We start from the raw sequence: 15,955 nt of genomic DNA, 5'->3' as shown, positions 1-15,955 counted from the left end.
TTAGAAATTGGAAATCGAGAATTGGCATTCGTAATGACGAGGATGTTTCAATGATTTCGAAATATACTTGTTATAATTTTCCAATCATTGAGTTGTGAGAAACGAGCGAAGAAAGACTAACGAACTTAAGTTGTTGGGCCCGATCCAACTTAAGCCCGTTAGGGCTTTTATACAAGACACTATAAATATAAGATTTACAGGTCTTGCAACATACACAAGGCACAACCCTAACCCTAGTCGCGCACCTCATGTCCGCTGCCCCTTCTCCGCCACCGCCATTGCCGTCGTCGTCGCTCCGTCGCCGGAATCGGCGCCCACGCGCTGATAGCTCTTCGGTAGTAATTTCCTTTTAATTATTCTTTCGTTTTATTCTGAGTTTTGCGTGTTTAGTGTCACGTATCAGTTGAATTCGGTATACGAGGTAAAATCCGAGAGGAGGAAGACAAAGGAGTCAATGTGCCGAAACGCCGCCGCCGAACCACCGTCGCACACGCCCTCATGCGCCGCCACTGATCCGTGCGTCCGCCGCCGTTGCTTCTCCCGACTGCACGGATTGGTTTCCGTGGCAGTTTGCATCAATAGGAAAGTTCGTCTCACGCTTCGAGAGGTAATTTTCGGATCCGTTTTAAATTAGGTTTTAATTTAATTAGATTAAATTAAATATTGATATTCGTAGTATGATTTTTCGTTAATTACTATACGTGATTGTTTATGTATGAATTCGTGATTTACTACGAGCATGCTACGTGATTTAATTATCGAATTAATAATATGCATGTTGTAATTTAAATTTCGCTGGAAGCATTAAGGTACGCAATTAATTGTTGTTATCGAGTGCGTGTTTATATGATTAAACTTGTTTTTTATATAATTTTTTTTATTTTTTGTTGCGTACACGTGCCCGATTCCCAACAGTGGTATCAGAGCTCGTTGCGCAATTAATTGTGTTAATATATTTTGCTTATTTTATTGCATGTTCGATTTATTAAAATTGTGATTGTTGTATTTATTTAATTGGGTGTTTTCTGAAAGTTTATAATATTTTTGACATATTGTTTAGAATGTTTTCCAGCTATAAAATTGTTTTAAATTGGAAAATCGGATCTAAAATTTAATTAAAACTGCTGATTTTAATTTTGTCCAGATCGAACCGGTCGGACCGGCCGGTTCGATGGTTCCTTTCGATCCAACTGACCGAATCGACGTGGATTCGGATCGGTCAGACCGGTTCTCGGTCTGCATGACCCGACCCACTGATTCGGCCAGTTGGGCCGGACTGAATCGGACCGGTTCACTAAATAAAAAAAAAAGAATTATTTCAGATTTCTAAAATTAAACTTAAAACAACTTGATTTTAATTTTTGGAAAATTATTTTCAATTAAAAACAATTAGATAATTGATTCAACAATCATATATTTTAGAAAACAGGTGTTAGATTAACTGATTAATTTAAATTATTAAATTAATTTTAATTAATAGAACACATATATAATATTGATTATGCTTCAACTTAATTATTAGTACCTCAATAATATTTGATTGATTTATGCTAATTCAGGTCCTATAATTATTTTGAAAATCCGATAATTAATTAATGTAATTAATTATATAGTTAGGTCATATGTTCCTCTTAGGACAATATGCTTTTGCATATACCTTTATAGAACATAAATGTAGGAATCACATCGACTATTCCAAACCTTCTGATGACATAATTTTTTTTCAAAAATCCCTCATTCTTAAGTTAATTAAGAATTATTTCAAGCTATAAAGAAAAATCAATCTGTTGAATTTTTATTTTCTTCTGCCAATGGTTGAATTATGTGTAGCCCATTGCAATAGTGCAGTAAGCCGTGTTAGTGGGGAGTACTATAGTAAGGTAAGCTATAATTCGATTGACATAACGATGAAGGTAGCCATAGAAAAGGTTATGCTGGATTGACGTGGTCGGCTAGATTAACTAGGGACTACATTAATTTGGTATAATTAAGTTCTATGAGCATCTTTGATTGGTAGGTTAGACTTGACACACGAAGATTTTGAATTCGCATGATTAACTTAGGTCATTATCAAGTGTGAGGAAAATTACTTTAGGATCATATAAATGATATGATTGATTGTGATCTACCTTTGGGCAAATATAATCGGGATAGATTAACTACGGGTTATATTTGTCTATTGGACCTAAAGCCAATTAAATAAAAATCGGGTTTCTCGTTTGTCTACTAGATGGAAGTGGAACTCAGTAAAATTAGTGGGAGAACAATTAAATAATAAAATTCCAAATATTTACTTGTAAAATCATTTAATACGAATCTCTAATAATCCTCTTCTCTAACCTCTCAGATAATCATGTCTAAGAATCCCATAATCTCAATCCTCGACCAAAAACTCAATGGCCCAAACTACCTAGATTGGTTACGTAGTCTAAAACTTGTGCTCACTGTTGAGGGGTGTCTCTATGTGCTAAATGAGAGACTTCCTGTCACTATACCCGACACTGCGACCGATGCTGAAAAAGAAACTTATGAAGCATGGAAGAAGGACGACACTCATGCTAGGTGCTACATGATAGCATCTATGGAGCCCGCACTTGCGAGAAATATATGAGTCTCACTTGCATGCTTTCGACATCAAGGCTCATCTTGATAGCATATATAGTGAGAATATTAGGGCGTCTAGGTACGCTGCTACCAAGGGGTTGACCACTGCGAGACTGGGCGAAGGGGCTTCGGTCCACGAGCACAATATCAAGATGATCACTCTCTTTGAGAAGCTAGTGAACCTTGGCGTCACCCTCCCTGCCGAGCTCTCATTGGATTTGATCCTACTGTCCCTTCCTAGTTCCTATGAATCATTGATAGTGAACAAGCTTGATCCTCCCTTGGATGAGTTAATGAACATGTTGGTTAGTTTTGAGTCCACCATCAAGAAAGAGAAATATGTTCTAGTTGTTGCCACTTCTGAAAAGAAGAGTTCTTTCCAAAAGAAGAGAAAGGAAAGAGTTCCCTTCACAAACAGCAATTTCGAAGTGGGTGAAGGTAGTGGGGGCCCTAAAGCGAAGGTCAGCAAGCAATCTAATGATGCTTGCCATCACTATGGAAAGAAAGGGCATTGGCGCCGCAACTGCAAGGCTTACCTAAAGCAGAAACGTTCTGAAAAGGGTACATATTTCATTGATGTAAATTTGTCTGTAAATTCTTCTTCTTGGGTATTAGATACGAGCTGTGACTCACATCTTGTTGGGGATCGTGCATGTATACGCAGCGGAATTTAAAAATTTTATATCGAACTAGTTTCGATTACATGCATAAACTAATCACATACTCAACGTACCTTAACGCTTCCGCCATACATATGGTAATTATCGATTTAATTGAAAAACGCGTAAAACCGAAAATTACGAAACATGCTTATACTTCATTTCACAAAATCGAAACATGTAATCACGTATTACTCATGCTCGCAAATTAATAATCATACAACATATTCGAATCGAATTACGAAAGTTCCGATTTAATTACCTCTTGTAGCGTGCGATTTTGACGAATCGAAATCCTAGAACGAGTCACGTACAAGCTGCTAATTACCAATCCTCGGGGCTGCAATTCACGGCTGGAATGAGCTGATCCAGCAAGCGACGAACGGCGGTGAATGGCAGCAGCAGCGGCGGCGCGTGAGCGGCGTAGCGGCGCGTGCGGCGGTGCAGCGGCGGTGCGTGGATTCGTCGGGGCAGCAGCTCCTCTCCAATTAGGTTTCACCTCGTATTTTCGACCCACTCGAACTACAGCACTAGATGTAAACGAGTTAGATAACAACACGAATAAAACGAAGGAAAAAGAGGAGAAAAAAACCGGCGGTGTTTCCGGCGGTGGTCGGCGGTGGCGCGTCGGGGCAGCAACGGCCGAAGGGGGCTGAGCGGCTAGGGCTTGAGCGGCTAGGGTTTGGTGCTGAAAATCTGATCTCAAACTCTTGTTTGAGGTCTATTTATACTTAGGGTTTTCAACCCTAGTGGGCTTAAGTCATTGGGCTTGACCCACTGATGCATTAAGCTCATTCCCTCGTCAGCCTCGTTTCTAATAAACGATCGTCCACAAAATTATAACAAAATTATATTTGTGACGAGCTCAAAGTCCTCGTCGATACGAGTGCCTCTTCGAATTTTCCAATTTCCAAAATTGGAAACTTCCACTTCAGTGGACTTGCTAAATCGGGAAACTTCCCAATTTAGAAAGTTCACTAAATTCCGCATGTCTCTCTTTCTCTACGTTTATTCCAATTCGCAATTCACAATTACGAATCTTGGATTCAATCATATCGACATCCAATTGTTCAAAGATTAACACATTAATCTATGCTTGTTGTTATCAAGGATCTATATTACACGAGAAGTGTGACCCTCAATGGTTCAGGTGTATGCTAGCCGTGGGCTCACAACTCTTTGTGATTCGAACAACACATTGTTCTTATACGAACTCCTCCCAAGAGTCCCGATTAGAGTAAAACTCATTTTACCTAATCCCGATCAAATCGGTGCCCAACGAATCAAGATTGGCGTCTAGCAACTACGCATCATGATTCCCTAGATACAAATGAAGTGCCTACAAGAACCTTATGATATAGTTAGCGTACAGTACGATCCCTTCGTAGCACATGTCCCGATTGAACTAGAGGCATTGGTTCACCGAGACCTCTTATAAAGTTCAATAATCGTGCGAACGTTCTAGGTATTATAAATCCGTTCGTGTGCGACTTAGGGAAACACATTTCCCTAATCACCCCACTATCAACTCTGGCCAGAGATTCCATGGATTATAAACCGTCAGAACACACAGGACATCCATGACTACTCAAGCGCTCGAATCCCCTACTACAATGCACAGACTTCACACTAGATTTCGGATTGCACGAACGTTGGCCCTTGGAGCGGTCCGCGGTGGGACTCAGGGACAGGTCACGATACAATCGGTCCTCTAGTGAAGTCACGGTGATGTCTGGGTCTTAAGGACTAATGGTGTACAACTATATCTTAGAAACCTATTACTCGATGAATGAGAACCACTTATAGATTTCTAGGGCGAGGGAGTTCAGTGAACTCATCCAGTATGAGCACCCACTCAAGTATGCCGATGTCACAACACCGAGGACTGATGAGACGCAGTACACATACACTAAGTGCTAGTCTCAAAAGGGAAAGGCCGGTATTCTCATTATTGGCGTAACCCATCGACTAGGAACAAGGTTTAACAGTTACATTACATTGCTGAGTTATCTCACGATTCTACTAGATCAACTCACAGTAATAGAGTAACTCGTTAGGACTATATCTATGCTGCTTGCATGGGATAACAGATATAGAATGCCAAATAAGATATTTTATTATTACGAACGAAAAACGATTGTTTTATTACAAGGAAAAGAGAAAGACCACAGCCACAAGTTGGCTTGTTGGTCACCTACTCTAACAATCTCCCACTTGACCTAAAGCCAACTACTCATAAATCTAAGTCCCATCGACTCTCGATGTTTCTCGTGGACTGATCCTGACAATGGCTTGGTGAAGGGATCTGCAATATTGTCCTCCGAGGTGACTCTGTCTAGCTTGACTTCACCTCTCTCTATGATCTCTCGGATCACATGGTATTTTCTCAACACGTGCTTCGACTTCTGATGAGCTCTTGGTTCCTTAGCTTGCGCTACGGCTCCGTTGTTATCGCAGTACAGCCGTACTGGATCGCTAGCGTTCGGAAATACACCCAACTCTTGGATGAATTTCCTAATCCATGACCCTTCCTTTGAAGCATCTGATGCTGCAATATATTCAGCCTCGGTGGTGGAATCAGCCGTCGTGCTTTGTTTGGAACTCTTCCAACACACGGCACCCCCGTTGACTTTGAATATATACCCCGAGTTTGACTTCGAGTCATCCACGTCCGATTGAAAACTAGAATCCGTGAAGCCTTCTATTTTCAACTCGGTATCCCCATAGACCAAAAACAAATCTCGAGTTCTTCGCAAGTACTTGAGAATGTCCTTCACAGCCTTCCAATGGGCTGGGCCGGGGTCGGACTGATATCTACTTGTGACGCTCACAACATACGCAATATCAGGTCGTGTACACAGCATGCCATACATTATGCTTCCCATAGCGGATGCATAAGGTGTCCTTTTCATCTCCTCGATTTCCATTTGCGTTTGAGGACGCATGGATTTCGAGAGACGAACCCCATGGGACATTGGCAAGAATCCCTTCTTGGATTCTTCCATGCTAAACCGTTTGAGAACGGTGTCTATGTACATGGATTGGGACAAGCCAAGCAATCTCCTCGATCTATCTCTATAGATCCGTATTCCCAATACGTAGGATGCTTCTCCCAAATCCTTCATCGAGAAATGTGTGGATAACCATACTTTAGTCGACTGCAACATCCCTACATCATTCCCAATGAGTAGTATGTCATCAACATAAAGTACAAGAAAAGTCACTGCACTCCCACTAACCTTCTTGTAGACACAAGGTTCCTCCGGGTTTTTAACAAATTCAAACTCTTTGATAGTTGTGTCGAACCTTTTGTTCCAACTACGGGATGCTTGTTTCAATCCATAAATGGATCGCTGGAGTTTGCAAACCTTTTGCTCATCTCCAGAAGATATGAAGCCTTCCGGCTGCGCCATGTAAATTTCTTCCTCAATGTCCCCATTAAGGAAAGCGGTCTTCACATCCATTTGCCATATCTCGTAGTCATACCACGCAGAGATGGCCAGCAAAATCCTAATGGACTTAAGCATAGCAACTGGAGAGAAGGTTTCCTCATAGTCAACTCCTTGCTTTTGAGTATAACCCTTCGCTACCAATCTAGCCTTGTAGGTCGATACCTTTCCATCTACTCCAATTTTCTTCTTATAGATCCACTTGCAGCCTATGGGAACGATTCCCTCGGGTGGATCTACCAAGGTCCATACCTTGTTGGAGTACATAGAGTCCATTTCGGATTTCATGGCATTTAGCCAATGTCCCTTGTCTGTATCCGATACAGCTTCGTTGAAAGTTCTAGGATCACATCCTTGGTCAACTTCATCAACGAGGAATAACCTATCGGGCGCTCTCCGAACTCTTTCGGATCTACGCAGCGACGGTTCAGGAGGTATGTTAGTGGTTTGTTGAATTGGTTCATTATCTGATTGTTGTGCTTGAACTTCAGATTGTGGTTCTCGAACTTCTTCGAGATCAACTACACTGCCCTTTCTATCCGATAGAAATTCCTTCTCAAGGAACACGGCATTTCTCGAGACGAACACCTTAGCCTCGGAAACATAGTAGAATTCGTATCCCATGGAATCCTCGGGATACCCCACAAAATAGCATAGGTCGGATTTTCCATCCAACTTATCTCCCACTAGCCGCTTCACGTAAGCGGGACAACCCCATATCCTAATATGTTTAAACGTGGGTTTCTTGGAGTGCCAAAGTTCATAAGGTGTGGAGTTAACTGCTTTGGTATTAACCCTATTCAGCAAATACACGGCAGTTAGGAGTGCATGACCCCACAGGTATGCCGGTAGCTCGGTGAACCCCATCATAGATCGAACCATGTCTAACAGTGTTCGATTCCGACGTTCGGAAACTCCATTAAGTTGAGGAGTTCCAGGAGGAGTCCATTGAGACAGAATCCCATTCTCTTTAAGATAGTCTATAAACTCAGTACTTAAGTATTCGCCACCACGATCGGATCGTAGTTTCTTAATACGTCTACCGAGTTGGTTTTCTACTTGGTGTCTAAAATCTTTGAACCTTTCAAAAGTTTCAGACTTATACTTCATTAAGTACACGAAACCATACCTAGAATAATCATCGGTAAAGGTAACGAAGTAGTTAAAACCACCCCTAGCACTAACGCTTAGTGGACCACACACGTCTGAATGGATCAAATCCAAAAGACCCTCGGCCCGTTCCATCTTCCCTTTGAAGGGAGTCTTGGTCATTTTTCCTTTGAGGCAGGATACACAAGTTTCAAGTGATTTCACGTCCTCCAAGGAGAACATTCCTTCACTTACAAACTTGTCCATCCTTCTCAAGGAAATGTGACCTAGTCGAGCGTGCCAAAGTTGTGCGGGGTTAAGACTTATATCTTTTCGTTTTGCTGATATAACGTTAATAGGTATTTCATTTGGATTCAGTTCATATAAGTTGTTTATAAGTTGTCCCTTACAAATCATATTTTGTTCCTTTTGTATAATGCAAATCGAATTTCCAAAAACAAAAGTAAAACCTTCATTATCCAAAACAGGAATAGAAATAAGGTTTCGAATAAGTGACGGAACAAATAAACAATTGTTCAAAACAATGGAAAAACTAGAATCCAAAACAGAAAGATAAATTGTCCCAATGGCTTCAGCAGCAACCCTTGCTCCGTTGCCCATTCTTAGGTAGGTCTCACCCACATTAAGCTTCCTACTTCTTGTCATGAGCTCCAAATCATTACAAAGATGTGAGCCACAACCAGTATCCAATACCCAAGCAGAAGATTTAACGGACAAGTTAACTTCAACTAAATACGTACCCTTTTCAGAACGTTTCTGATCGAGGTAAGCCTTGCAGTTGCGTCGCCAATGGCCCTTCTTTCCACAATGATGGCAAGCGTCATCAACTTTCTTGGTGACCTTGTCATTCTTCACTCCGCTCGACTCGCCCTTCTCAAGTTTCTTGCTCGGGCCGAAACTCCTTTCTTTCCTTTTCTTCTGGAAAGAACCTTTCTTTGCAGAAGGAGCAACTAGGAGAACTGATTTCTCCTTCTTGATCGTGGACTCATAGCTGACCAACATGTTCAACAACTCATCCAATGGTGGATCGAGCTTGTTCATGTTGAAGTTCACTATGAACGATTCATAAGAACTAGGAAGGGACAGTAGGATCAAATCCACCGAGAGCTCGGCCGGGAGGGTGACATCAAGGTTCACCAACTTCTCAAGGAGAGTGATCATCTTGAGACCGTGTTCGTGGACCGAAGCCCCTTCACGCAGCCTCATGGTGATCAACTCCTTGGTAGCTGAGTACCTCGATGCCCTAGTATTCTCACTGTACATGCTTTCAAGATGGTGCTTGATATCATAAGCATGCACGTGAGACTCATACTTCCTCGCGAGCTCTGGCACCATGGATGCTAGCATGTAGCACCTCGCATGGAGGTCGTCCTTCTTCCATGCCTCGAAAGTGGCAGTCTCGTCAGCAGTAGCAGTCGCAGGAAGAGCAGCGGGGGGACGTTCATTGAGTACATAGAGACGCTCCTCGACTTGGAGCACAAGTTTCAGATTGCGAAGCCAATCCAAATAGTTTGGACCGGTGAGTTTGTTTTGGTCGAGGATTGAGGAAATGGGATGTTTGGACATTGTTGCTGAGAAAATTTTAAGAAGACAATAATTAGAGTTTAGTTCGTAATAATCGTTACAATTAAAATTTTGGACTTTTATGTTTTAATTGTTCTCCCACTAATTTTATCGAATTCCACCACCCTCTAGCAGACAATCGAGAAAACTTATTTTTCTTTAATGGGCTTTAGGTCCAATAGCGCTAATGTAACCCGTAGTTAATCTATCCCGATTACATAAGCCTAAAGGTAGAGTACTATCAATCACATCACTATGTGACCCTAAAGTTCGATTTACCTCACACTTGATAATGACCTAAGTTAATCTAGCGAATATCAAAATCTTCGTGTGTCAAGTCTAGCCTACCAATATGAGATGTCATAGATCCAACTATATCAAACTAATGCAATCCCTAGTTAATCTAGCCGACCACATTAATCCAACATAATTTTATCTATGACCGTATCTCCATCTAATGTCAATTAAATTACAGCTTATCCCACAATAGCACTCCCCGCTAACACGGCTTACTGCACTATCATGAGAGGCTACACATAATTTAATTGTTGGTAGAAGGAAAGAAAAATTCAACAATTTGGTTTTTCTTTATAGCTTGATAATTATTCTTGATTAAGAATGAGGGATTTTGTTTTTATTAAATCTTATTAGCTCATCGGAAGTTTTAGGTTATGATCGTTTGTGATTCCTACAACTATGTTCTCTAGGTATGTGGAAACGCATATTGATCCTAAGAGAGACATACGATCATCATCGTACTTAATCACAATTATTCATCTCATGAATGAATTAATTAATACGATAAATTGCAAATATAATTAACGGACCTCCTTCATTCATAAATCATTCAAATAAGAATGAAGCCCATTAATTATTTGCCATCTAATTTGTGTTCCATTAATTAAACTAATTTAACAATTAAATTAAATAATTAATCCAACACTATTCATTGAATTCAAATTAAATTAATGGACCAATTATCTAATTTGGGTTTAATTGATAAATAATTTCAAAAATTAAAAATCAATTAATTTTTAATATTAATTTCAGAAAATCAAATTAATTTTTTTTTTTTTTTGTTGTGCTGACCGGACCGGTCGGACCGGTCCGACCGGACCGGTTCGGTCAGCTGAAAAACAGCAGCAAAAATCGAATTTTTTCAAAATCAAAAATTTTAATATTTTCTGAAATATTCAAAATATTTAATTAATATTAAAACACCCAATTAGATAACACCAATAATTCAACAATTCAACAAATCGAAGCATGCTTTCGAAAACGATAAACACGTTGACAAATAAACGATTAACCCGTGGCTCTGATACCACTGTTGGGGATCGTGCATGTATACGCAGCGGAATTTAAAAATTTTATATCGAACTAGTTTCGATTACATGCATAAACTAATCACATAGTCAACGTACCTTAACGCTTCCGCCATACATATGGTAATTATCGATTTAATTGAAAAACGCGTAAAACCGAAAATTACGAAACATGCTTATACTTCATTTCACAAAATCGAAACATGTAATCACGTATTACTCATGCTCGCAAATTAATAATCATACAAACATATTCGAATCGAATTACGAAAGTTCCGATTTAATTACCTCTTGTAGCGTGCGATTTCGACGAATCGAAATCCTAGAACGAGTCACGTACAAGCTGCTAATTACCAATCCTCGGGGCTGCAATTCACGGCTGGAATGAGCTGATCCAGCAAGCGACGAACGGCGGTGAATGGCAGCAGCAGCAGCGGCGCGTGGCAGCAGCAGCGGCGGCGCGTGAGCGGCGTAGCGGCGCGTGCGGCGGTGCAGCGGCGGTGCGTGGATTCGTCGGGGCAGCAGCTCCTCTCCAATTAGGTTTCACCTCGTATTTTCGACCCACTCGAACTACAACACTAGATGTAAACGAGTTAGATAACAACACGAATAAAACGAAGGAAAAAGAGGAGAAAAAAACCGGCGGTGTTTCCGGCGGTGGTCGGCGGTGGCGCGTCGGGGCAGCAACGGCCGAAGGGGGCTGAGCGGCTAGGGCTTGAGCGGCTAGGGTTTGGTGCTGAAAATCTGATCTCAAACTCTTGTTTGAGGTCTATTTATACTTAGGGTTTTCAACCCTAGTGGGCTTAAGTCATTGGGCTTGACCCACTGATGCATTAAGCTCATTCCCTCGTCGGCCTCGTTTCTAATAAACGATCGTCCACAAAATTATAACAAAATTATATTTGTGACGAGCTCAAAGTCCTCGTCGATACGAGTGCCTCTTCGAATTTTCCAATTTCCAAAATTGGAAACTTCCACTTCAGTGGACTTGCTAAATCGGGAAACTTCCCAATTTAGAAAGTTCACTAAATTCCGCATGTCTCTCTTTCTCTACGTTTATTCCAATTCGCAATTCACAATTACGAATCTTGGATTCAATCATATCGACATCCAATTGTTCAAAGATTAACACATTAATCTATGCTTGTTGTTATCAAGGATCTATATTACACGAGAAGTGTGACCCTCAATGGTTCAGGTGTATGCTAGCCGTGGGCTCACAACTCTTTGTGATTCGAACAACACATTGTTCTTATACGAACTCCTCCCAAGAGTCCCGATTAGAGTAAAACTCATTTTACCTAATCCCGATCAAATCGGTGCCCAACGAATCAAGATTGGCGTCTAGCAACTACGCATCATGATTCCCTAGATACAAATGAAGTGCCTACAAGAACCTTATGATATAGTTAGCGTACAGTACGATCCCTTCGTAGCACATGTCCCGATTGAACTAGAGGCATTGGTTCACCGAGACCTCTTATAAAGTTCAATAATCGTGCGAACGTTCTAGGTATTATAAATCCGTTCGTGTGCGACTTAGGGAAACACATTTCCCTAATCACCCCACTATCAACTCTGGCCAGAGATTCCATGGATTATAAACCGTCAGAACACACAGGACATCCATGACTACTCAAGCGCTCGAATCCCCTACTACAATGCACAGACTTCACACTAGATTTCGGATTGCACGAACGTTGGCCCTTGGAGCGGTCCGCGGTGGGACTCAGGGACAGGTCACGATACAATCGGTCCTCTAGTGAAGTCACGGTGATGTCTGGGTCTTAAGGACTAATGGTGTACAACTATATCTTAGAAACCTATTACTCGATGAATGAGAACCACTTATAGATTTCTAGGGCGAGGGAGTTCAGTGAACTCATCCAGTATGAGCACCCACTCAAGTATGCCGATGTCACAACACCGAGGACTGATGAGACGCAGTACACATACACTAAGTGCTAGTCTCAAAAGGGAAAGGCCGGTATTCTCATTATTGGCGTAACCCATCGACTAGGAACAAGGTTTAACAGTTACATTACATTGCTGAGTTATCTCACGATTCTACTAGATCAACTCACAGTAATAGAGTAACTCGTTAGGACTATATCTATGCTGCTTGCATGGGATAACAGATATAGAATGCCAAATAAGATATTTTATTATTACGAACGAAAAACGATTGTTTTATTACAAGGAAAAGAGAAAGACCACAGCCACAAGTTGGCTTGTTGGTCACCTACTCTAACAATCTCCCACTTGACCTAAAGCCAACTACTCATAAATCTAAGTCCCATCGACTCTCGATGTTTCTCGTGGACTGATCCTGACAATGGCTTGGTGAAGGGATCTGCAATATTGTCCTCCGAGGTGACTCTGTCTAGCTTGACTTCACCTCTCTCTATGATCTCTCGGATCACATGGTATTTTCTCAACACGTGCTTCGACTTCTGATGAGCTCTTGGTTCCTTAGCTTGCGCTACGGCTCCGTTGTTATCGCAGTACAGCCGTACTGGATCGCTAGCGTTCGGAAATACACCCAACTCTTGGATGAATTTCCTAATCCATGACCCTTCCTTTGAAGCATCTGATGCTGCAATATATTCAGCCTCGGTGGTGGAATCAGCCGTCGTGCTTTGTTTGGAACTCTTCCAACACACGGCACCCCCGTTGACTTTGAATATATACCCCGAGTTTGACTTCGAGTCATCCACGTCCGATTGAAAACTAGAATCCGTGAAGCCTTCTATTTTCAACTCGGTATCCCCATAGACCAAAAACAAATCTCGAGTTCTTCGCAAGTACTTGAGAATGTCCTTCACAGCCTTCCAATGGGCTGGGCCGGGGTCGGACTGATATCTACTTGTGACGCTCACAGCATACGCAATATCAGGTCGTGTACACAGCATGCCATACATTATGCTTCCTATAGCGGATGCATAAGGTGTCCTTTTCATCTCCTCGATTTCCATTTGCGTTTGAGGACGCATGGATTTCGAGAGACGAACCCCATGGGACATTGGCAAGAATCCCTTCTTGGATTCTTCCATGCTAAACCGTTTGAGAACGGTGTCTATGTACATGGATTGGGACAAGCCAAGCAATCTCCTCGATCTATCTCTATAGATCCGTATTCCCAATACGTAGGATGCTTCTCCCAAATCCTTCATCGAGAAATGTGTGGATAACCATACTTTAGTCGACTGCAACATCCCTACATCATTCCCAATGAGTAGTATGTCATCAACATAAAGTACAAGAAAAGTCACTGCACTCCCACTAACCTTCTTGTAGACACAAGGTTCCTCCGGGTTTTTCACAAATTCAAACTCTTTGATAGTTGTGTCGAACCTTTTGTTCCAACTACGGGATGCTTGTTTCAATCCATAAATGGATCGCTGGAGTTTGCAAACCTTTTGCTCATCTCCAGAAGATATGAAGCCTTCCGGCTGCGCCATGTAAATTTCTTCCTCAATGTCCCCATTAAGGAAAGCGGTCTTCACATCCATTTGCCATATCTCGTAGTCATACCACGCAGAGATGGCCAGCAAAATCCTAATGGACTTAAGCATAGCAACTGGAGAGAAGGTTTCCTCATAGTCAACTCCTTGCTTTTGAGTATAACCCTTCGCTACCAATCTAGCCTTGTAGGTCGATACCTTTCCATCTACTCCAATTTTCTTCTTATAGATCCACTTGCAGCCTATGGGAACGATTCCCTCGGGTGGATCTACCAAGGTCCATACCTTGTTGGAGTACATAGAGTCCATTTCGGATTTCATGGCATTTAGCCAATGTCCCTTGTCTGTATCCGATACAGCTTCGTTGAAAGTTCTAGGATCACATCCTTGGTCAACTTCATCAACGAGGAATAACCTATCGGGCGCTCTCCGAACTCTTTCGGATCTACGCAGCGACGGTTCAGGAGGTATGTTAGTGGTTTGTTGAATTGGTTCATTATCTGATTGTTGTGCTTGAACTTCAGATTGTGGTTCTCGAACTTCTTCGAGATCAACTACACTGCCCTTTCTATCCGATAGAAATTCCTTCTCAAGGAACACGGCATTTCTCGAGACGAACACCTTAGCCTCGGAAACATAGTAGAATTCGTATCCCATGGAATCCTCGGGATACCCCACAAAATAGCATAGGTCGGATTTTCCATCCAACTTATCTCCCACTAGCCGCTTCACGTAAGCGGGACAACCCCATATCCTAATATGTTTAAACGTGGGTTTCTTGGAGTGCCAAAGTTCGTAAGGTGTGGATTTAACTGCTTTGGTATTAACCCTATTCAGCAAATACACGGCAGTTAGGAGTGCATGACCCCACAGGTATGCCGGTAGCTCGGTGAACCCCATCATAGATCGAACCATGTCTAACAGTGTTCGATTCCGACGTTCGGAAACTCCATTAAGTTGAGGAGTTCCAGGAGGAGTCCATTGAGACAGAATCCCATTCTCTTTAAGATAGTCTATAAACTCAGTACTTAAGTATTCGCCACCACGATCGGATCGTAGTTTCTTAATACGTCTACCGAGTTGGTTTTCTACTTGGTGTCTAAAATCTTTGAACCTTTCAAAAGTTTCAGACTTATACTTCATTAAGTACACGAAACCATACCTAGAATAATCATCGGTAAAGGTAACGAAGTAGTTAAAACCACCCCTAGCACTAACGCTTAGTGGACCACACACGTCTGAATGGATCAAATCCAAAAGACCCTCGGCCCGTTCCATCTTCCCTTTGAAGGGAGTCTTGGTCATTTTTCCTTTGAGGCAGGATACACAAGTTTCAAGTGATTTCACGTCCTCCAAGGAGAACATTCCTTCACTTACAAACTTGTCCATCCTTCTCAAGGAAATGTGACCTAGTCGAGCGTGCCAAAGTTGTGCGGGGTTAAGACTTATATCTTTTCGTTTTGCTGATATAACGTTAATAGGTATTTCATTTGGATTCAGTTCATATAAGTTGTTTATAAGTTGTCCCTTACAAATCATATTTTGTTCCTTTTGTATAATGCAAATCGAATTTCCAAAAACAAAAGTAAAACCTTCATTATCCAAAACAGGAATAGAAATAAGGTTTCGAATAAGTGACGGAACAAATAAACAATTGTTCAAAACAATGGAAAAACTAGAATCCAAAACAGAAAGATAAATTGTCCCAATGGCTTCAGCAGCAACCCTTGCTCCGTTGCCCATTCTTAGGTAGGTCTCACCCACATTAAGCTTCCTACTTC

This window comes from Erythranthe guttata, chromosome 7 (assembly GCF_056151865.1).
Source record: "Erythranthe guttata isolate IM_541 chromosome 7, IM_541, whole genome shotgun sequence".
Lineage (NCBI taxonomy): Eukaryota > Viridiplantae > Streptophyta > Magnoliopsida > Lamiales > Phrymaceae > Erythranthe > Erythranthe guttata.
The sequence above is the reverse complement of the archived record's forward strand: the minus strand, read 5'-3'. Positions refer to the sequence as shown.